Source organism: Bubalus kerabau, chromosome 19, assembly GCF_029407905.1.
Source record: "Bubalus kerabau isolate K-KA32 ecotype Philippines breed swamp buffalo chromosome 19, PCC_UOA_SB_1v2, whole genome shotgun sequence".
Classification (NCBI taxonomy): Eukaryota; Metazoa; Chordata; class Mammalia; order Artiodactyla; family Bovidae; genus Bubalus; species Bubalus kerabau.
Window position 1 is genome coordinate 31,668,154 of NC_073642.1, and position 24,557 is coordinate 31,692,710.

The 24,557-nt window shown below is 42.6% G+C and overlaps 1 long non-coding RNA gene across 4 annotated transcripts in view; it reads left to right on the forward strand.

Annotated features, from left to right (window-relative positions):
- The window catches only part of LOC129634088 (uncharacterized), a 57,024-nt gene that overhangs the window by 24,590 nt on the left and 7,877 nt on the right, over window positions 1-24,557 (forward strand). For 2 of the 4 annotated variants that reach the window (XR_008705407.1, XR_008705408.1), the window contains 3 exons: window positions 2,228-2,348; window positions 2,775-3,106; window positions 17,137-17,177. This is a non-coding gene — a long non-coding RNA (uncharacterized LOC129634088). The remainder of the gene's footprint in view (window positions 1-2,227; window positions 2,349-2,774; window positions 3,107-17,136; window positions 17,178-24,557) is intronic. The other 2 variants (XR_008705409.1, XR_008705406.1) reach the window with 2 other exon arrangements.

Consider the following 24,557-nt stretch of genomic DNA (forward strand, 5'->3'; position numbering starts at 1 on the left):
CCCAGGGCTGATCTCCTTTAGAATGGACTGGTTGGATCTCCTTGCAATCCAAGGGACTCTCAAGAGTCTTCTCCAACACCACAGTTCAAAAGCATCAATTCTTCGGTGCTCAGCTTTCTTTATAGTCCAACTCTCACATCCATACATGACCACAGGAAAAACCATAGCCTTGACTAGACGAACCTTTGTTGGCAAAGTAATGTCTCTGCTTTTGAATATGCTATCTAGGTTGGTCATAACTTTCCTTCCAAGGAGTAAGCGTCTTTTAATTTCATGGCTGCAATCACCATCTGCAGTGATTTTGGAGCCCCAAAAAACAAAGTCTGACACCGTTTCCACTGTTTCCCCATCTATTTCCCATGAAGTGATGGGACTGGATGCCATGATCTTCGTTTTCTGAATGTTGAGCTTTAAGCCAACTTTTTCACTCTCCACTTTCACTTTCATCAAGAGGCTTTTGAGTTCCTCTTCACTTTCTGCCATAAGGGAGGTGTCATCTGCATATCTGAGGTTATTGATATTTCTCCCGGCAATCTTGATTCCAGCTTGTGTTTCTTCCAGTCCAGCGTTTCTCATGATGTACTCTGCATATAAGTTAAATAAGCAGGGTGACAATATACAGCCTTGACATACTCCTTTTCCTATTTGGAACCAGTCTGTTGTTCCATGTCCAGTTCTAACTGTTGCTTCCTGACCTGCATACAGATTTCTCAAGAGGCAGGTCAGGTGGTCTGGTATGCCCATCTCTTTCAGAATTTCCCACAGTTTATTGTGATCCACACAGTCAAAGGCTTTGGCATAGTCAATAAAGCAGAAAGAGATGTTTTTCTGGAACTCTCTTGCTTTTTCCACGATCCAGCAGATGTTGGCAATTTGATCTCTGGTTCCTCTGCCTTTTCTAAAACCAGCTTGAACATCAGGAAGTTCACGGTTCACATATTGCTGAAGCCTGGCTTGGAGAATTTTGAGCATTACTTTACTAGCGTGTGAGATGAGTGCAATTGTGTGGTAGTTTGAGCATTCTTTGGCATTGCCTTTCTTTGGGATCGGAATGAAAACTGACCTTTTCCAGTCCTGTGGCCACTGCTGAGTTTTCCAAATTTGCTGGCATATTGAGTGCAGTACTTTCACAGCATCATCTTTCAGGATTTGAAATAGCTCAACTGGAATTCCATCACCTCCACTAACTTTGTTCGTAGTGATGCTTTCTAAGGCCCACTTGACTTCACATTCCAGGATGTCTGGCTCTAGGTCAGTGATCACACCATTGTGATTATCTGGGCTGTGAAGATCTTTTTTGTACATTCTTCTGTGTATTCTTGCCACCTCTTCTTGATATCTTATTAGTTAACTTGAACCCCTTTTTTATGTCCTTATTGGCCATCTGTATTCTTTGGAAAAATATCTACTGAGATCCTCCACCCATTTTTTTTAATTGAGTTGTTTGATTTTTTTGGTTATTGAGTTGTAGCAGTTCGTTATATATTTTGGATATTAACCCTTCTCAGATATATAATTATTTTCTTCCAGTCAGTAGGTTGCCTTTTCATTTTGTTGATTCCATTTTGGCTTCCTTTTCTGTGCAGAAACATTTTAGTTTAATGTAGTAGTCCCACTTGTTTAGTTTTGTTTTTGTTGTAAAAAAAAAAATCATCACCAAGACTAATATCAAGGAACTTATCACCTGTGTTTTCTTCTAACAGTTGTATGAATTCAGGCCTTATATTCAAGGCTTTAACCAGCTTTGAGTTAAGTTTCACTTACAGTGTAAGGGAATGGTCCAGTTTCATTCTTTTGCATGAAGCTATCCAGTTTTCCCAGGACCATTTATTGAAGAGGCTGTCCTTTTCCCATTGTATAGTCTTACCCCCTTGTCATATATTGGTTGGCCACCTATTGGGTTTATTTCTGAGCTCTCTATTCTGTTCCATTATTCATATGTCTATTTTTATGCCAATAACATACTGTTTTGATTCCTATAGCTTTTTAATATAGTTTGAAATCAGGGAGCATGATGCCCCAGTGTTGTTCTTTCCCAAGATTGGTTCGTCAAGGTATTTTGTGTTTTCATGCAAATTTTAGGGTTGTGTGTTCTGTTTCTGTGGGAAATGCCATTGGAATTTTGATAGGGATTGCATTAAATCTGTTCATTGGTTTGGGTAGTATGGATATTTTAACAATGTTAATTCTTCCAATCTATAAACATTAAGTATCTTTCCATTTACAGGTATCCCCTCTCTTTGAAAGTGTGCTTTGTGCTACTTTGCTTTTACCAAAGACCTACTACGTTAGTATGTGTTCTCACTAACTGAAAGAAACCTGAAGAGGATCTTTGCTTTTATTAAAAGGTGAAAGTGGAAATAGTGTTCAGTGTTTGTTGTGTAGAAAGCCCTTATCGAGGCAGTGAGAGTGGCACCACCAATTTCCTGCCCCAGGAACTGCACTCAGCATCTCATCATCAAGCTATCATAGCTTTGAACTGTGTCTGTGAGCATCTGTAGCTTATCTAAATCTATTTTTCACACCCAAGTAAGATGTGTCCCAAGGTAACTGCATCTTCTCTTTACACTATTTCAGCTTACAAAAGGTTTCATAAGAATACTCTACTTTTGGACAGCAGAGGAAACCATTATTTGTATATTCTTCGGTTTCTTTTATTAACATATTTTAGTTGTCAGTGTACAGGTCTTCCACCTCCTTGGTTAGATTTATTCTTATTTTTTTCTTTTTGATGCAATTATAAGTGGGATTGTTTTCTTAATTTCTTCTTCTAGGATCACTCTTACTGAGATGCAGTGGGACGTGTCCCTGGCCTAATCATATATGCCCTGCTATTTGCCTCATCATCATCCCCTCAGCATCCTTGGACTCATCCTTGAGAAGAGGGAATATGAAAGTTAATAAGTCACAAAGACTGCAAAGTGGAGCAGCATGGTGGTGTGATAGGAAGGAAGAGAAAGGGAAAGAAGGAGCCAGAGAGTTCTAGCACTAACAGAGCCTGGGGACCATCTTATTTCCTGGGACCATATTATATGAGCCAGAAATCTGGACTTGCGGCATCGCTAGAGGTTTTGGAACAGCTGCTGTATGAGAGACCATCTGAGAGGTAATAAGTGTTAACATTATGGGTAATATTAGCTAACTTCTATGTCATAGCCACTGTTGCAAGATCTTTATATACTTAACTTCATCCAGTCTTTATAATCCTCTTGTGAAAACTAGACACTATTGCTCTCTCATTTTACAGTTGGAGAAATCAAGGCTTAGAGTGGTTAAGTAACTTGCCTGAGGTCACACAGCTAGTAAATTGCAGAGTAAGTATTTGAACCCTGAAAGTTTGAGTCTAGGGCATTGACCACCATACTCACTGCCTAGCTAACATATATGACTACTTTCCTAGTTGATGGAGACAACAGGGTGGAATTTGGTATGATTTAGATAAGCTTTGATGAATGGTTTCTGTAATCTTGGTCCAACCTCCTACTCAATGCAAACATTGTCTCCACATTTGGCACCACTAGGTCTTTAGCTGGAGAAGGCAATGGCAACCCACTCCAGTACTCTTGCCTGCAGAGTCCCGTGGATGGGGGCGCCTGGTGGGCTGCAGTCCACGAGGTCTCTAGGAGTTGGACACGACTGAGCAACTTCACTTTATTTTTTCACTTTCATGCATTGGAGAAGGAAATGGAAACCCACTCCAGTGTTCTTGCCTAGAGAATCCCAGGGACGGGGGAGCCTGGTGGGCTGCCGACTATGGGGTCGCACAGAGTCGGACACGACTGAAGTGACTTAGCAGCAGCAGCAGCAGCAGCAGATCTTTAGCTGAAGAGCCTTAAGAATGGAGAACTCGCCACCTCAATTTCATAAAACTCTAAGGTTATTTATTGCTGCATAATAAGCCACCCCCAAACTTTGTGGCTAAAAGGACTTATTCTTTCATGCTATTCTATAGGTTGACTGGTTCTTCTTCATGTAGATGCAGTTGGCTGGGGTCACTCACGTGACTGAATTTACCTGGGAACTCAGCTGGAGTGTCTTGGTTCTCTATCATCATGTTAACTCTTCCTCACGAAGTGTCTCACCTTCCAGGGCCTCTGTATGTGATTCTCTTTCTCTGCCTCACAGCATGGCTTGGACTTCCTCACAGCACGGCAGCTGGGTTCCAAGAGGAACTTGTGACCTCTGCTTGTATCACACTTGCTAATGTTCCATTGGCCAAAGGAAGTCACATGGCCACGCCCAGAGTGGGAGGGGGCACACAAAGCCTAGAACCCTGGGAACAGTGTTTTCTAAGGGGTCACCAATAGATTTACCATAGGTGGCTTCTATTAGAATTGCAACAGCAAATGCCGACTCTTCTTTGTCAAAGACAAAGCTGCTGGAGATGGCATTTCCTTCCCACACTTCTTCTGGATCAGGCCATATCTGAGTCCTTTGTCAGCTTGTATTCCCTTGATTAACCTGAATCAACAGGTAATACATCACTTACTCATTTTGCCTTGGATGGTTGGCCTTTAGTTTTTCCCGGTTGACTTGTGGATTTATATAGTATTTTGGTATTCAACTGACCTGTTGATACTGGACATCATGCTGGAGGAACTGGCACTCAGACATTAAAGCGAATGTCATAGGACCCCACAGGTTCACCAATAGCAATAGGAGATGGCAATAAAATCTCCTAAGGTCTCATGAGATGTGCTAGCTTCTGCCTCCTTGATGCTACCCCATGACCTGCACAGACCACAGCTTTTGAAAGAGGTGGCATGACAAAGATCATAGGAAAAAGAATTAAGTGAAAGAAATGGCATGTAAGGTCTGGCAGCAAATGGAACTGTTTCCCCTGCTAGAGGACTAGGCACGTTACCTCTGAGTGGGGTCCTCTGAGGCAGGGTCTGGGTGGGAGTGATGGAGATGCCTCTTACAAGCACCAGCTTCCAGGAAGTTGGACCATTTTTGGAGGCAAGAGAATTTGAACTGGGCATTCACATTTATTTCTGTCTCTTAATGTTTTTCTTCGTGGCTAAATTATTTCTTAGAACCATAGTTATTTCCACTCCAGCCAAAAGGAGCTTTGTCATGTAAATTCTGCTGCTACTGCTGCTAAGTTGCTTCAGTCGTGTCCGACTCTGTGCGACCCCATAGATGGCAGCCCACCAGGCTCCCCCGTCCCTGGGATTCTCCAGGCAAGAACACTGGAGTGGGTTGCCATTTCCTTCTCCAGTGCAGGAAAGTGAAAAGTGAAAGTGAAGTCGCTCAGTCATTTCCGACTCTTAGCGACTCCATGGACTGCAGCCTACCAGGCTCCTCCGTCCATAGGATTTTCCAGGCAAGAGTACTGGAGTGGGGTGCCATCGCCTTCTCTGTCATGTAAATTGGGTACCTACAGTTCAATCTTGTGATGACTCATGTAGGCCTGGGATGGCTCCAGCCTTTAACCCTCTTCTCCCTCAGTGCTGGCGTCAGGAAGGACCTCCGCAGACCTCCCTCAGGGCTTGAAGGTATCCTCCTCACTGTCACTCTTTCCTGTGCCCTTGCCTGCTGGCCCTTGTTGCTTTCTGAGTGACAGGGAGGGTTTAGCCCCGATCTTTCTGGTCCTCACCAGACAGGAGATGTTTCTCTAGGCCATGCCGTGGGAAGGTCTCACTTCATTCATTCACTCGTTCATTCATCCAGTTAATGTATATTTAGTGCTTCTCATATGCCAGGCCCTTCTCTTCTCACGGAAACTTTACACAGCTCAGGAGCAATAACAATAGTTACTATTGTTAGTTCTCGTTTATGGATGAGGAGACAGAACCTTGGAAGGGTTAAGTAGCTTGCCTGAGAGCATATGGTTAGTGGACAGCATTGCCATACTGGGACCTAGAGTCAGAATCCAGGCAAGCGACTTCCATGTCAAGCTTACACCATGGGGCTGGTCGGGGTCTGCCCAGTGCGGCTCCCCTAGACCGCACACAGAGCAGAAGAAACCAGATTACAGTGAACACAAAGGGCTTCCTGGAGGTGGTGTGTGGCCGAAGGCCAGGAAGGACCAGGTGGGGAGAGGGCCACTGGCTGCTTGACTGTGTAATGGCATTAGATCTTTAGCATCACAAGGCAAAACTCCATTGTGGGGCGCCAGAGTGGTAGGAGAGTTGTTAGTGACCCTGCATGAGGTCTGCTGGTGGGAATTTGGTTCATCATTACTTTTTGAGCTCTTATCATGTGCCAGGCACAAGCCTTGCCCCAGGCATACCACATCACACCAGCTGCCTCTGTGTGCTCTGCTCTGGCCTGGGTCTCTTGGCTCTGCTTTAGTTTTCTTTCATAGCTTACATCCCTCTCTCCCTAGATGCCCATCTTTGTGCTAGAGGCTCCAGGACATGCCGACCAAAAATCCCCAAGCTTCTGGTTCCCTGCAGTCCGTATAGCAGAGCTCACTCTAGTCAGGGTCTCCCCTTCCCCTTGTTCCCAGTCCTGGCCTGGACAGTTTCTGTTCACCAGGGTTTCCCCTGAACTCAGCTGAGCTCCAGCCCATGTGAGTCACAGGTTGGGAATCAGCTGAAGGCTGGTCGGTCAGGCCGAGCCCATAATAATGCATCAAAGCCTTTCTCCCCTGGATGAACCTGCTGAGCCCTCAGGGTACAGGCAGGGTGGTGCCAGATATCACAGAGGGATCAGCAGGTCCCCTGCCCCAGGGAGAACAGTGTAGCTCCTACAGCCTTTCCCACCCCCTGATGTGCACGGGGTCCCCAAGGGCTTGGAACCAAAAGGTCCTCAGAGTGAGTGACCCAATAAATGGGTAAACTGAGGCAGGCTTAATGTAACTCCAAAGCCCATACACCCTCCAAAAAAGAACAAAAGAAGTTTGGCTTCCGAATATTTATTTGGAATAACTATTTATTCTGTCTGTTGCAACTGGAAAACTTAGAAGCCATTTTATTTTCAGCAACCATACAAATGTTGTGTGTTCTCACGTTTCTAGTTTTGTTTTTATTGTGAATCTCCTTTCCAACTCCCAGGGAAGACCACTATAATATCTTCAGTGCTTAGACTAATAAAAGTCAAGCTCCAGCCTGGAGATCCAGTCACAACCACAGGAGCACAGAAGGGCAGAGCTGGGAGGGCCTGTGGAAGTGATCCGTCCACCCTACCCCACTCCCACCCTGGAACAGAACAGCCTGGGCCATCCAGGCCCATTTAGACACTCCCTTCCGATTCCATGAGACAAGTCTTGGCGTGGGAATGGGGAGCCTGAGCTAGTGGAGGCTCTGCTCTCCTAGCCCCCGATTTATCTTCGGCTGCAGTGAACACATGCTGTCACAGTGCCCACTCCCCTTCCTTACCCCCAAGAGCCAAGCAATCACTGGATCCTCCCACCATCTCCAGACTCTCACCCCTCCCTCCTCCCATCATCTTTGCTTCATCCCCCAGTTCCATTTCACTGGCCACAGCAGCCAATTAGAACCTGAGGCTGGCCTTTCCCTTCCCAGAAGGGGTTCAGCAGCTCCCTGTGACCACATAGCCCAAACCTGTCAGGGCACTCAGGGTCTTCCTTGGCCTTCCCAGCCTCCCTGCTCCCCTCCCCTCCAGAAACGGAACAGGAGGCCTCTCTCCAGTGGCTCATTTGCCTGCCCACCTCTCTCTCCATCCCGGGGTATCCCAGGGCCTGACATATTCATGAAGTCCTTCAACAACAGTTTGTTCAAAGAGTGAAGGAAAGAGAATTCCCCAGCAGTCCAGTGGACTAGGACTTGGCCCCTTTATTGCCGAGGCCCAGCTCACAGTAGGCTCAAATAAGCAAGAGCCGAGTGAATGGACCCTGTCCTCTTCCTTTCTTTCTCCCCACTCTCCTTCCTGTCATTCTCCTTCATCACTGAGAATCCTAGTCATGGGTCACACCCTATGATCTGCTCCCCAGGGGCACTTCTGCCAACGTTTCAGCTGCTTCCTGGTTGGTCCTCTCATCTCCAGCCCAGCAGAGCAGAAACCGATCGCTTGCAGGTGGTGGTTGAACGAGATCATAAACGGAACAGTGGCAAGGGATGTAGAGTTGAACTTTCATTTGATATTCCACCAAACCTAGAGAGGAGAATGTCACTTTACAGAGGAGAAGACTTGGGTTCAGCGAGGTTGGGTGGTTTGCCCATAGTCATACAGCAACTTGTTAGAGCCACCACAGGAAAAAAAAGTCTCTAATGACAAATCTTTGCACTGTCTTTTAGCCAGACAGGGGGTCAGGGGTGGTGGGGTCCGGGGTGCTCAGAGACTGCAAAATAGATCTTGGTCTTTGGGTAGGTTCATGCTGCATTCACTTTGCCAGCTTGTTCTTCCAAAACTGCTGCTTCCCAGGGCTGCTGATCACTGGGAAAGGAACACAATGTTATCACTGAGTGAGGAGAGAGACAAGCTCAGAACTGGGAAAGGAAATAAAATTCTTCTTAGAGAAGGCCAGATGGGAGGTGGCTCCCTCTGACCCACCTGGAAGTACAAGGAGGGAGCCCCCCTCCCCAAACTGCCACATGTGCTTCCTCACCAGCTGCTAGAGCCTCTCCAGTCCCTGCCCTTCCCCTTCTCCCCAGAGGCCTTCATCTGCCTGATAAAGGTCCAGCTCTCAGAGGCATTCAAGGCCTTCTCTGATCCCACCGTGACTATGGGTGAGATACATTCTAGACCTATAGCAGTGGCCTTTGGGGCTGAAACCCACATAACACCTCAAGCGCCTGCCAGAAGGACTGTGGGATTTGCTTGTCCTAACTTGTCTCATCTCCCTGGGAATAGCTGAACCAAAAAAAAAGCACAAATTGAGGCTATCTCCCCACCCTGCTTCCTTTGCCTAGGCTGCCCCAGGGAGAAAGACTCAGAAAGGAAGCCTGGATGGCACTTGTCTCTGTCTCGTCCTGTCTGTATCACTGTCTGGCTTTCTTCCCTTCTTTGGCCTCAGTTTATCCTGCCAAATAAGAGAGTTTGACCAAATCATTTCTAAGAGCCCTTTCTCCTCCAAAATGTACAAGTGAGTACACATCCTTCTTTGGGTGGATTGGAATCATTCCTTTCCAATGTAAGGCTTCACCTTTAAAAAAAACTTTTTTATTAGAATATAGTTAATTTACCACATTGTGTTAGTTTCAGGTGTACAGCAAAGTGAATCAGTTATACATATCACATATCCGCTCTTTTTCAGTTTCTTTTCCCGTATAGCTAAGGTGTCATCTTTAAGGAGCCATCCCCAGAGGTTTCACTGTAAAAACTTGGCATTGACCATGAATTTTGAATCGCTATGTCCACAGGTCATCAAGTCTTTTGTCTTGCCTTTTGGACTGACAATAGCAAACCTTTCTCTCCAGTTTGCAAACATGGCCATTTCCTGCCTCTCTGTGGGAACCTCTGCTCTGGCCAGATGCATTTTCATTGTCCCCAGCACGCCTGTATGATCTCATCTCTGGGATCTTTCTAATTCCCTCCCCTGCCTGTCCAGATCCTCACTGTCCTTCAAAACCTTTTCTGACCATGACCTACAGGAGTGGGTTGTCTCCTCTCATCTCACATAGTGTTTATTTCTGTTTCATGTCACCCACTCATTTGTTCATTCATGCATGCATTCAAGTTTTTGAATGCCTACAGTGTGCTGGGGATGGTAGGGTACTCAAAGCTGCAAAGACAAGGTCATTGTCCTGATGGAGCTTTCCAGCCTAATTGGATTAATGCAGCATGGACACGACTCCAACCCAAAGCTGACTGCAAAAAATGTCCAAGAAAAGTACATATACAGGGCCACTATTGAGAGAGAGAGAGCAGGGAGAGAGAGGGTATTCTTTCTGGAGACCTAGTAGTTAAGTCGGAGAAGGCAATGGCACCCCACTCCAGTACTCTTGCCTGGAAAATCCATGGACGGAGGAGCCTGGTGGGCTGCAGTCCATGGGGTCACTGAATCGGACACGACTGAGCAACTTCACTTTCACTTTTCACTTTCCTGCATTGGAGAAGGAAATGGCAACACACTCCAGTGTTCTTGCCTGGAGAATCCCAGGGACGGCAGAGCCTGGTGGGCTGCCATCTATGGGGTCGCACAGAGTCGGACACGACTGAAGCGACTTAGCAGCAGTAGCAGCAGCAGCTAAGTCAGGCCCTTGGAGGAAGGATATAATTTGGACTTGGAGAGAAGGAAGAAGAAGGCGTTCAGGGGAAAGCTGTAGTGAAAGCAAAGGCCTGGAGGTGGGAAAGCCCAGTCTGTGTATGGGGGAAATTGGCCCAATTTAGCAGGGGCTGAGGGGAACCCAGTGGAGTAGAAAGAGGTAAGGCCACATCAGGAAGAGCCTTGAATGCCAGGCTGAGGTTGGAGAAATCTCTTGTAGGGTGCAAGGTGCCTTGGGTGGGAGGTAAGGTTACATGCTGGAAGGGGTATTCCAGGGATGGATCTTGTACCAGTGGTGGGAGAGGTTAACAAGCAAGCAACAGCCGGAAGCTGAGAAACAAGCCAGGAAACTGGGTGTATGGCCCCGAGTGCAGGCTTCAGGCTGTTCAAAGGGGCTGAGTTCCAGAGTGGAGCATGGCAAGGGAAAAGGTTGCCTTGGAGAATAAAAACACCCTCTCCCTGGACTTCCCTGGTGGTCCAGGAGTAAAAAATTCACTTGCCAATGCAGGAGACATGGGTTTGATCCCTGGTCTGGGAAGATCCAGACTAAGCCCAAGAGCTGCCAACTACTGAAGCCCACACACCCTAGAGTCAGTACTCGGCAGTGAGAGAAACCACCACAATGAGAAGCCAGAGCACCGCACTGAAGAGACGCCCCGGCTCGCCGCAACTGGAGAAAGCCCTCGCACAGCAGCGAAGACCCAGCACAGCCAGAAATAAAAAAATAAATGATTTTTAAAAAGACTCTCTCCCCATTACCATGGTCGTTTCCCCGTCAAGCTTATAACCAGATTTCTAGAAGTGGAAGAGTCAGCCTGCCCCCACCTCCTGTCTTTAGCAACAGAAGGAAACTTGAAGACAACTTCACCTAGAACCCTGATCATTTCTGAGAAAGCTGTTGCTTGCTTACGTTAACTGCCGAAGCTCCCATGACCCTGTGCAACAGAACTGAGGGCAAAACCAGCTTTCTTAAGCTCACGATGCTGCAAGTGGCCGCACTCAGCTGTCTCAACCAGTTAAGACTGCACAAACCAGTCTACAGCTTTCCAGATGATAAAGCTGATGAGATTTTTATGATAAAACGTGCCTCTCACTGAGCCCTTCTCCTCTCCTGGAAGAGAAGGGAAATGAGGCTTGGCACATCATCATCCCGTCTGGCAGAAGTCACAAGACAAGCAAATAATTATTATTTAAAACCAGAGCATCTTATAATTTATTCATGAATGCCACACATTCTGTATTAGATCTTCCACTTCAATTTAGTTGTATTCTTTGAAGCAAATTTATAAGATTTGAATTATTCAGAAACTGCTCCCAGGCCAATAGAAGAAAATACTTCAGCTCCAGAAAGGCTCACGCTGCACGAGATGGTACTGAAGTGTGAGGGCTCTGAAACCAGAACCATCCAGGCTCAAATTCTGGCTGCACAACCTCGGGCCAGTTACTTGGCTTATCTTTGCCTCAGTTTCCCCATTGGAAAAGCAAGGATGACAATAGTAGTATCTGCTTCATAGAGTTGTTTTCAGGATAAATAATATATGTAAAGGGCTTCCCTGGTAGCTCAGCTGGTAAAGCATCCTCCTGCAATGCAGGAGACCCCGATTCGATTCCAGGGTTGGGAAGATCCCCTGGAGTGCATGGCAACACACTCCAGTATTCTTGTCTGGAGAATCCCAATGGACAGAGGTGCCTGGTGGGCTACAGTCTATGGGGTTGCAAAGAGTTGGACACGACTGAGCCACTAAGCACTGCACAGCACGATATATGTAAAGTACTTTGAATTCTATTACATGCTATGTAAGGGTTTGCTACAGTTATTTCAGCATTTCAAATGGTAAATATTCTGTCCTGTTGTCCAGATAGCAAGTATCCCTCAGCTGATAGCACAATGAAAACCTTTAAGTTTCCTTGATTTTCTACCAATTTTGTGAGGAAAAGTACCATCAGAAGAAGATTGATTGCTCCAGGTATGAGGAGGAAACTTGGTTTAAGACGGGATGGTTTTGCAAAAATAAACAAATGGGACCTAATTAAACTTAAAAGCTTTTGCACAAAAAGGAAACCATAAATAAGATGAAAAGACTACCCTCGGAATGGGAGGAAATATTTGCAAACAAAGCAACTGACAAAGGGTTGACTTCCAGAATGTAAAAACAGCTCAAGGAGGTCAATTTAAAAAAAAACAAACAACCCAATCAAAAAATAGTCAGAAGACCTAAATAGACATTTCTCCAGAGAAGACATACAGACAGCCAACAAACACATGAAAAGATGTACAACATCACTAATTGTTAGATGCAAATCAGAACTATGATGAGATATCATCTCACATGGGTCAGAGTGGCCATCATCACAAAATCTGCAAACCATAAATGCTGGAGAGGGGGTGGAGAAAAGGGAACCCTCTTGATCTGTTGGTGGGAATGTAAATTGATACAGACACTGTGGAGAACGGTATGGAGGTTCCTTAAATAACTAAAAATAGAACTACCATGTGACCCAGCAATGCCCCTGCTAGGCATATACCCAAAGAAAACCATAATTCAAAAGCACACATGTCTCCCAAAGTTAATTGCAGCAATATTTACAGTAGTCAGGACATGGAAGCAACCTAAATGTCCATCAACAGAGGAATGGATAAAGAAGATGTAGTACATATATACAATGGAATATTACTCAGCCACCAAAAGTAATGGAATTAGGTTATTTATAGAGATGTGGCTAGACCTAGAGACAGTCATACAGAATGAAGTAAGTCAGAAAGAGAAAAACAAACAAATATCATGTATAGGGACTCCCTGGTGATCCAGTGGCTAAGAATACGCCTTGCAACGCGGGGGATGCAGATTTGATTCCTGGTGGTGGAACTAGGCTCCCACATGCCTCGGAACAACTAAGCCCGTGCACTACAGCTACTCAGCTCATGTGCTCTGAAGTCCATGTACCACAGCTAGAGTCTGTGCATGGACTGCAGACAAAGATACAACTGAGATCCCTGTGCCACAACAAGGACCCATCACAAATAAATAAATTAAAAAAAATTTAAACCCCACAAATATCTATATTAATGCATACATGTGAAATCTGAAGAAAATTGATATAGATGATCTTATTTCCAAAGCAGAAATAGAGACACAGACATAGAAAACAAACGTTTGAGTACTGAGTGGGAAAGGAGAGATGGGGTGAATAGGGAAATTAGGATTAACATTATGCACTATTGGTATTATGTATAAAATATATAACTAAAGAGATCCTATCTCCCATAAAACTCTACTCAGTGCTTTACTAAATGGGAAGGAAATCCAAAAAAGAGGAGATACATATATCTGTATAGCTGATTCACTTTGCTGTACAGTAGAGATGAACACGATGTAAAGCAACTAAACTCCAATAAAAACTAAAAAGAAAAAATTTAAATACTAAATTAATTGTAAAATTGTGATGTTGCTGTTAGAATTATTATTATAGCTTTCATTTTTGTTCCCTTCACCTGCATCTGTATTAAGGCAGAAAGGAAACTTTCCTATTTAGGAACTGGGTAATTTACATGATAGAAGCAATACATGCTTACTGTAGAAAGTATGGAAAATAAATGAAATTATTTTAAAAATTTATAATTTTACCTCTTAGAGAAAGCCACTCAGTTCAGTTCAGTCACTCAGTCATGTCCGACTCTTTGCGCCCCCATGGACTGCAGCATGCCAGGCCTCCCTGTCCATCACCAACTCCTGGAGTTTACTCAAACTCATGTCCATTGAGTTGGTGATGTCCATCTCATCTTCTGTTGTCCCCCTTTCCTCCCACCTTCAATCTTTCCCAGCATCAGGGTCTTTTCAAATGAGTCAGCTCTTCCCATCAGGTGGCCAAAGTATTAGAGTTTCAACTTCAACATCAGTCCTTCCAATGAATATTCAGTACTGATTTCCATTATACTCGTTCTTATTTACTCTGAAGTATCTTAATGCTTAAGGTTTTCATGTAGCTTTTATTCTCTTTTCTGGGGCAAGGTCCAAGCTGGGGAGACCTATATATGGAAAAAGTTAATTAAACTTGATTTTTTCATGTTTAATTTTATTAAGAAAATGGAATTTTTAAAATATTCAGACTTTATTGCTACTAATATATGAAGAAAACAATAAGTTAGCTATGTTTACAATGTCATTTGAGAAGAACTTTCAAATATGTGTAATTCCTAATATGCCACAATATTAAAAATGGCTTTAATTTCATATAATTTATTTCATAACCATTATGTAAATCAACAGTTTTTGAAATAAATGGCTTTTTAATGACTATAAGAGAGTAGATGATTTTGGCTTTTGTTTTCTAAAAATTTATAAGCCCCATTGATGTGAAGGTTTTTAATATCCATCTAGCCAAAAGGAACAACAGATGCCATAAGACACTGAGTTAGATATAAATTGTTGTTGTTTTAGTCACAAAGTCATATTTGACTCTTTTGTGACCCCGAGGACTGTACCCTGCCAGGCTCCTTTGTCCTTGGGTTTTTCCAGGCAAGAATCTTGGAGTGGGTTGCCATTTCCTACTCCAGGGAATCTTCCCATCCCAGGGATGGAACCCTTGTGTCCTGCATTGGAGGCAGATTCTTTACCATTGAGCCACCTGGGAAGCCCATAGACATAAATAGGAGAGTAATAAATAAAATATGGAAAACTGCAACAGTGAAACATAAGTAACTACCAGTACACTCCAGTGACGTGGATAAATCACACATGCATTATGCTGAGAGCAAGAAGTCAGCCACAAAAGGGCACATACTGCATGATTCCATTTATATGAAGTTCATGAACAGGCAAAACTAATTTGTGATTGTGGAGGTCAGAACAGTTATTTCTGAGGTGGATAGAGATTGGGAGCAGGCATGAGGGAACCTTTCAGGGTAATGGAAACTTTATATTGAGTCGGGCATGGTTACACCAGTGTATATATATGCAAAAAGTCATTAAGTTATACACGTAAGATATGTGTACCTTACCATATGTAAAATGTACTTCACTAATGAAAAATAAATAAACACAGACAATCTTGTCTCTAAAAATAACACTTTAACATTTTATATGTTTATGTTAGGGGAACCACTGACTGAAACCACCTGCCCTGGCCAGGGAAGATATTAGCTACTTGCATGAGTTATCTTGCAGCAGGAGGTCCTGGCAAAGAATGTGAAACTAACAAGCTACCACCAAACCAGAAAACGTCAAAAGGAGAGAGGAGAGTCCAGTCCATATGTCCTACCAATCTCCCAGAATCCTTCTGGCTGGAATCCATCTTGGCTGAGTGGTGCTGAGCCACTAGGAAGGAGGAGCCTGAGTCAGAGTGATTGGCCAGAGACAACCTGGAAACTAATCCCATCACCATAAAACCGGAGACCTAGCCACAAAGCAGAGCAGTCCTCCTGCTCTGAGTAAGCCACATAGAGTAAGCAGTCCTCCTTACTCTACTGCTCTCCGCCAGGCACCCCTTCTCAATAAAGTCTCTTGCTTGGTTAGCACTTTTCTCCTCAGACAATTCATTTCTGAGTGTTAGGCATGAGCCCACTCTCAGGCCCTGGAAGGGATCCCCCTCCCTTCCTGTAACATTTAGAGCCTAATTTTCCTCTTGCTTACATGCATGTTTGTGACCATGTGGTTCTTGAAAGTGTTAGTCGCTCAGTCAAATGTCAGACTCTTTGTGACGCCATGGACTGTAGGCCTACAGGCTCCTCTGTCCGTGGAATTCTCCAGGCAAGAATACTGGAGTGGGCTGCCATTCCCTTCTCCAGGGGATCTTCCAGAACCCTGGGATTGAAACCAAGTCTCCTGCATCAGAGGCAGACTCTTTACTCTCCTGAGCCACCTGAGAACATTTCAGTAAAAACTTTTTTATTTCTCACAGTATCTACTCTATTCAGATAAAACAAAATGCCTAACTTAGATTTTAGGTTAAGACAGAAATCTTTAGTCATTTGTAGTGAGTGTGAATGACAAAGAGATAGGCTATTAACTAGCAAAATCCAACTCTAAAAATACATTTAAGGGCATGGTTCTCTACTAATGACTCCCCCTGACAAAACCATTACTTGGATATCAGTGAATGAACTAAAAATAGAAGTGAGAAAAGTTTGAGCCCTTTTTGCAATGGATGGATGTTTGTGAGACTATTAAGTGAAAAGGATTCAGAAACAAGGGGATAAATGACATGCTAATTTGGGATTGAATGGAGTAACAGGACAATCTTGGAAATACAAGAATCCTGCTTAATGGGACTTGCCTATTTGCAATTCAATAAACCAACATAGTTAAATTCAAAGAGATAAAGGCTTTAAGCATTCAGAACAAAATTACAGAAATAAATTTGTTAAAGAAGACCGTATGATACACCCACTGCAGTTGAGATGAGGGTCACTGTTCCACATCTGACATCTTTAACTCTTGAGCCTTGGGGTTGGCATCCCAGGGGACACAGAATCTACTGACTGGAAGCTAAAATCAGCCTTGGAGTGGGTTCAGAGAGACTCTGTTCAGACTTGAGAAGCTAAAGCACATGTTCAAGATCTAAAATATCTTACCGCAAGGGCATTTTCAAAGACACTGGTGACTGGGGAAAAAAATACTGTATTTAAAAAAAAAATTAAAGGAGGGTGGGACGAATTGACAGTAGCATTGAAACATATATATTGCCATGTATAAAATAGACAGCTAGTGGGAAGCTGCTGTAGAACACAGGGAATTCAACCTCATGCTCTCTGACAACCAAGAGGGTGGGATGGGACTGGGGGAGTGGGAGGGAGGTTCAATAGGGAGGGGACATATATATACTTATGACTGATTCACATTGTTGTATGGCAGAAAACCAACACAATGTTGTAAAGCAATAATCCAATTAAAAAAATTTTTTTTAATTGAAGGAATGGAAACAATGAAGAAAAAGTGACATGATGGTAAGGTGCCAGGGACAGGTGTGTTTAAGCCTGTGGTCCCGGGAGCAATTAATAATAGTGCATGCTTTCTCTCTCACAGAGTCTGGATTTGAGCGATAGATCAGTGTCTGGATTTGAATGGTAAGTCACATGATCATTCTACCAAAGAGAGGAAATTAGCCAGAGGACTCTTCTGCCATTTTCAAATGGTGCAGACACATACCCCAGCCTGGCTGGCTGCCAACCGTGTCCCTGCCCTGCTGAGAGGTCCTCACCACCTCTGCCTCGCTGGGTGTTCAGGATGGCCGGAGACCCATGCTCAGCTCCTGCGCTGCTCTGGTGCCACCTACAGGCTGTCTGGGGAAAGTGCCTCTCCCTTCCCTGCCTCCACCCTTTGCACAGCCTTGAACTTGGCCAAAAGAGCGTCAGAGCATGAAAACAGGGCCTATGAGGTGGGCAGGAACCAGGAAGAGAAGCCCAGTTTATGGAATTAGAAGGGTCCAGCTGGAACCAACACAGCCAAGTTCCTCCTCTTCCTACTCACCCCTGTCCTGCCTATGTTTATGTACAGAAAGTTGAGGCCTAATTCAGAGATTTTTTTTTTTTCATTTATTTATTTTTTAAATATAAATTTATTTATTTTAATTGAAGGCTAATTACTTTACAATATTGTATTGGTTTTGCCAATACATCAACATGAATCCGCCACAGGTGTACACATGTTCCCCGTCCTGAACCCCCCTCCCTCCTCCTTCCCCATACCCTCCCTCTGGGTCATCCCAGTGCACCAACCCTGAGCATCCTGTATCATGCATCGAACCTGGACTGGCGATTCATTTCACCTATGATATTATACATGTTTCAGTGCCATTCTCCCAGATCATCCCACCCTCGCCCTCTCCCACAGAGTCCAAAAGACTGTTCTATACATCTGTTCTATACATCTCTTTTGCTATCTCACATATAGCGTTATTGTTACCATCTTTCTAAATTCCATATATATGCGTTGCTGCTGCTGCCACTGCTGCTAAGCTGCTTCAGTCGTGTCCAACTCTGTACGACCCCATAGACGGCATCTCACCAGGCTCCCCCATCCCTGGGATTCTCCAGGCAAGAACACTGGAGTGGGGTGCCATTTCCTTCTCCAACACATGAAAGTGAAAAGTGAAAGTGAAGTCACTCAGTCGTGTCCGACTCTTAGCGACCCCATGGACTGCAGCCTACCAGGCTCCTCCATCCATGGGATTTTCCAGGCAAGAGTACTGGAGTGGGGTGCCATTGCCTTCTCCAATATATGCGTTAGTATACTGTATTGGTGTTTTTCTTTCTGGCTTACTTCACTCTGTATAATAGGCTCCAGTTTCATCTACCTCATTAGAACTGATTCAAATGTATTCTTTTTAATGGCTGAGTACTACTCCATTGTGTATATGTACCACAACTTTCTTATCCATTTGTCTGCTGATGGATATCTAGGTTGCTTCCTTGTCCTGGCTATTATAAATAGTGCTGTGATGAACATTGGGGTACACATGTCTCTTCCAATTCTGATTTTCTCAGTGTGTATGCCCAGCAGTTGGCTTGCTGGGTCATATGGCAGTTCTATTTCCAGTTTTTTAAGGAATCTCCACACTGTTCTCCATGGTGGCTGTACTAGTTTGCATTCCACCAACAGTGTAAGAGGGTTCCCTTTTCTCCACACCCTTTCCAGCATTTATTGTTTGTAGACTTTTAGATAGCAGCCATTCTGACTGGCGTGAAATGGTACCTCATTGTGGTTTTGATTTGCATTTCTCTGATAGTGAGTGATGTTGAGCATCTTTTCATGTGTTTGTTAGCCATCTGTATGTCTTCTTTGGAGAAATGTCTATTTAATTCTTTGGCCCATTTTTTGATTGGGTTGTTTATTTTTCTGGAATTGAGCTGCAGGAGTTGCTTGTATATTTTTGAGATTAGTTGTTTGTCAGTTGCTTCATTTGCTATTATTTTCTCCCATTCTGAAGGCTATCTTTTCACCTTGCTTATCATTTCCTTTGTTGTGCAGAAGCTTTTAAGTTTAATTAGGTCCCATTTGTTTATTTTTGCTTTCATTTCCACTATTCTGGAAGGTGGGTCATAGAGGATCCTGCTGTGATGTATGTCGGAGAGTGTTTGCCTATGTTCTCCTCTAGGAGTTTTATAGTTTCTGGTCTTACATTTAGATCTTTAATCCATTTTGGGTTTATTTTTGTGTATGGTGTTAGAAAAGTGTTCGTTATTTTACAAATGGTTGACCGGTTTTCCCAGCACCACTTGTTAAAGAGATTGTCTTTTCTCAATTGTATATTCCTGCCTCCTTTGTCAAAGATAAGGTATCCATAGGTGCGTGGATTTATCTCTGGGCTTTCTATTTTGTTCCATTGATCTATATTTCTGTCTTTGTGCCAATACCATACTGTCTTGATGACTGTGGCTTTGTAGAAGAGCCTGAAGTCAGGCAGGTTGATTCCTCCAGTTCCATTCTGCTTTCTCAAGATTGCTTTGGCTATTCGAGGTTTTTTGTATTTCCATACAAATTGTGAAATTATTTGTTCTAGCTCTGTGAAAAATACCATTTGGTAGCTTGATAGGGATTGCATTGAATTGGGTAGTATACTTGTTTTCACTATATTGAGTCTTCCGATCCATGAACATAGTATATTTCTCCATCTATTAGTGTCCTCTTTGATTTCTTTCACCAGTGTTTTATAGTTTTCTATATATAGGTCTTTTGTTTCTTTAGGTAGATGTATTCCTAAGTATTTTATTCTTTTCGTTGCAATGGTGAATTGAATTGTTTCCTTAATTTCTCTTTCTATTTTCTTATTATTAGTGTATAGGAATGCAAGGGATTTCTGGGTGTTGATTTTATATCCTGCAACTTTACTATATTCATTGATTAGCTCTAGTAATTTTCTGGTGGAGTCTCTAAGGTTTTCTATGTAGAGGATCATGTCATCTGCAAACAGTGAGAGTTTTACTTCTTCTTTTCCAATTTGGATTTCTTTTTCTGCTCTGATTGCTGTGGCCAAAACTTCCAAAACTATGTTGAATAGTAGTGGTGAGAGTTGGCACCCTTGCCTTGTTCCTGACTTTAGGGGAAATGCTTTCAATTTTTCACCATTGAGGATAATGTTTGCTGTGGGTTTGTCATATATAGCTTTTATTATGTTGAGGTATGTTCCTTCTATTCCTGCTTTCTGGAGTTTTTATCATAAATGGATGTTGAATTTTGTCCAAGGCTTTCTCTGCATCTATTGAGATAATCATATGGCTTTTATTTTTCAATTTTTTAATATGGTGTATTACATTGATTGATTTGTGGATATTGAAGAATCCTTACATCCCTGGGATAAAGCCCACTTGGTCTTGATGTATGATCTTTTTAATGTGTTGTTGGATTCTGTTTGTTAGAATTTTGTTAAGGATTTTTACATCTATGTTTGTCAGTGATATTGGCCTGTAGTTTTCTTTTTTTGTGGCATCTTTGTCAGGTTTTGGTATTAGGGTGATGGTGGCCTCATAGAATGAGTTTGGAAGTTTACCTTCTCTGCAATTTTCTGGAAGAGTTTGAGTAGGATAGGTGTTAGCTCTTCTCTAAATTTTTGGTAGAATTCAGCTGTGAGGCCATCTGGACCTGGGCTTTTGTTTGCTGGAAGATTTCTGATTACAGTTTCAATTTCCGTGCTTGTGATGGGTCTGTTAAGATTTTATATTTCTTCCTGGTTCAGTTTTGGAAAGTTGTACTTTTCTAAGAATTTGTCCATTTCTTCCACGTTGTCCATTTTATTGGCATATAATTGTTGATAGTAGTCTCTTATGATCCTTTGTATTTCTGTGTTGTCTGTTGTGATCTCTCCATTTTCATTTCTAATTTTATTGATTTGATTTTTCTCCCTTTGTTTCTTGATGAGTCTGGCTAATGGTTTGTCAATTTTATCTATCCTCTCAAAGAACCAGCTTTTGGCTTTGTTGATTTTTGCTATGGTCTCTTTTGTTTCTTTTGCATTTATTTCTGCCCTATTTTTTAAGATTTCTTTCCTTCTACTAATCCTGGGGTTCTTCATTTCTTCCTTTTCTAGTTGCTTTAGGTGTAGAGTTAGGTTATTTATTTGACTTTTTTCTTGTTTCTTGAGGTATGCCTGTATTGCTATGAACCTTCCCCTTAGCACTGTTTTTACAGTGTCCCACAGGTTTTGGGTTGTTGTGTTTTCATTTTCATTTGTTTCTATGCATATTTTGATTTCTTTTTTGATTTCTTCTGTGATTTGTTTGTTATTCAACAGTGTGTTTTTCAGCTGCCATATGTTGGAATTTTAATAGTTTTTCTCCTGTAAATGAGACCTAATCTTACTGCATTGTGGTCAGAAAAGATGCTTGGAATGATTTCAATTTTTTTGAATTTACCAAGGCTAGATTTATGGCCCAGGATGTGATCTATCCTGGAGAAGGTTCCGTGTGCTCTTGAGAAAAAGGTGAAATTCATTGTTTTGGGGTGAAATATAGATATCAATTAGGTCTAACTGGTCTATTGTATCATTTAAAGTTTGTGTTTCCTTATTAATTTTCTATTTCGTTGATCTATCCATAGGTGTGAGTGGGGTATTAAAGTCTCCCACTATTATTGTGTTATTGTTAATTTCCCCTTTCATACTTGTTAGCATTTGTCTTACATATTGCGGTGCTCCTATGTTGGGTGCGTATATATTTATAATTGTTATATCTTCTTATTGGACTGATCCTTTGATCATTATGTAGTGTCCTTCTTTGTCTCTTTTCACAGCCTTTGTTTTAAAGTCTATTTTGTCTGATATGAGTATTGCTACTCCTGCTGTCTTTTGGTCTCTGTTTGCGTGGAATATCTTTTTCCAGCCCTTCACTTTCAGTCTGTATGTGTCCCTTGTTTTGAGGTGGGACTCTTGTAGACAACATATATAGGGGTCTTGTTTTTGTATCCATTCAGCCAGTCTTTGTCTTTTGGTTGGGGCATTCAACCCATTTATGTTTAAGGTAATTATTGATAAGTATGATCCTATTGCCATTTACTTTATTGTTTGGAGTTTGAGTTTATACACCCTTTTTGTGTTTCCTGTCTAGAGAAGATCCTTTAGCATTTGTTGGAAAGCTGGTTTGGTAGTGCTGAATTCTCTCAGCTTTTGCTTGTCTGTAAAGCTTTTGATTTCTCCTTCATATTTGAATGAGACCCTTGCTGGGTACAGTAATTTGGGCTGTAGGTTATTTTCTTCCATCACTTTAAGTATGTCCTGCCATTCCCTCCTGGCCTGAAGAGTTTCTATTGAAAGATCAGCTGTTATCCTTATGGGAATCCCCTTGTGTGTTATTTGTTGTTTTTCCCTTGCTGCTTTTAATATTTGTTCTTTGTGTTTGATCTTTGTTAATTTGATTAATATGTGTCTTGCAGTGTTTCACCTTGGGTTTATCCTGTCTGGGACTCTCTGGGTTTCTTGGACTTGGGTGATTATTTCCATCCCCATTTGGGGGAAGTTTTCAACTATTATTGCCTCAAGTATTTTCTCATGGTCTTTCTTTTTGTCTTCTTCTGGGACTCCTATGATTCGAATGTTGGGGCATTTGACATTGTCCCAGAGGTCTCTGAGATTGTCCTCATTTCTTTTAATTCGTTTTTCTTTTTTCCTCTCTAATTCATTTATTTCTCCCATTCTATCTTCTACCTCACTAATCCTATCTTTTGCCTCCATTATTCTATTTGTTTCCTCCAGAATGTTTTTGATATCATTTATTGCATTATCCATTGTATATTGACTCTTTTTTATTTCTTCTAGGTCCTTGTTAAACCTTTCTTGCACCTTCTCAATCCTTGTCGCCAGGCTATTTATCTGTGATTCCATTTTGTTTTCAAGATTTTGGATCATTTTCACTATCATTATTCAGAATTCTTTATCAGGTAGATTCCCTATCTCTGCCTCCTTTGTTTGGCTTGGTGGGCATTTATCCTGTTCATTTACCTGCTGGGTATTCCTCTGCCTCTTCATCTTGTTTATATTGCTGTGTTTGGGGTGGCCTTTCTGTATTCTGGCCGTTTGTGGAGTTCTCTTTATTGTGAAGTTTCCTTGCTGTGGGTGGGGTTGTACGGGTGGCTTGTCAAGGTTTCCTGGTTAGGGAAGCTTGTGTCGGTGTTCTGGTGGGTGGAGCTGGATTTCTTCTCTCTGGAGTGCAATGAAGTGTCCAGTAATGAGTTATAAGATGTCAATGGGTTTGGAGTGACTTTGGGCAGCCTGTATATTGAAGCTCAGGGCTATGTTCCTGTGTTGCTGGAGAATTTGTGTGGTATTTCTTGCTTTGGAACTTGTTGGCCCTTGGGTGGTGCTTGGTTTCAGTGTAGGTATGGAGGCGTTTGATGAGCTCCTGTCGATTAATGTTCCCTGGAGTCAGGAGTTCTCTGGTGTTCTCAGGATTTGGACTTAAGCCTCCTGCTTCTGGTTTTCAGTCTTATTTTTACAGTAGCCTCAAGACTTCTCAATCTATACAGCACCATTGATAAAACATCTCCTTTCAAAGACAATGGGCTGCTTTTCTGGGTGCCTGATGTCCTCTGCCAGCATTCAGAAGTTGTTTTGTAGAATTTACTCAGCGTTCAAATGTTCTTTTGATGAATTTGTAGGGGAGAAAGTGGTCTCCCCGTCCTATTCCCCTGCCATCTTAGGACCGCCCCCCTAATTCAGAGATTTGATTGGTAGGATTGTGAAGTATTTAGCTGGAGCCTTCCTGGTACTGTTCTCTCCATCCCATTTCCACATACTTCTTGCCTCCCATCTTTAACAAATATATTAGGATGGTGGAGGAGGGAGCTTAAACTTAAAAAGCTCCTCCTGTGAGCTGAGCACAGAGTGGGCACTATACATACATTACCTCCATCCTTGCAAATGGTGAGAAGTAGGTGGTTTACTCAACAGGGATATAGGATTGGAATGGGCTAGTGACTTGCCCATGGACCCTCAGCTGGATTTTGAAAGCAAGAATCATTGCCTCCAAAACTGGTACTCTTTTCAAGCCTCTGACTCGAGCATTATTTGCAAAATGCAAAGTACCCCATAGAAATCTAATATGATTCATAATAAGGCTGGACTGCAAACAAAAACAAAAAGAGTCTTTCCTTTGGGCTATAATTTTCTCAACAAACATATCACTCTGTATAACTTGGGATATCTCTTAGGAAAATGAATGCAGCATGATTATGAATGCAGTTTGTATGATAAACAATATCTGTTCCAACGTGAGATCTTGTGGATCTTAGGTACTGAAGATAAGAAACTGTTGTGTTGGACATTTTATTTCTTTATAAAATAACTGGGGGGCTCAGGGCCCTCAAATTCCTTCTTGTCTGACCAGCAAACTCTTTTCTTTGAGTAAATAGTGTTTCTCTCCTATTATGAATTGAATGGCGTGTTCCCTCCCTGTCTTCCCTAACCTTTTCATAAGTTGAAGCCCTTCAGATCCTTGAAGGTACACCCTCCCACCTCA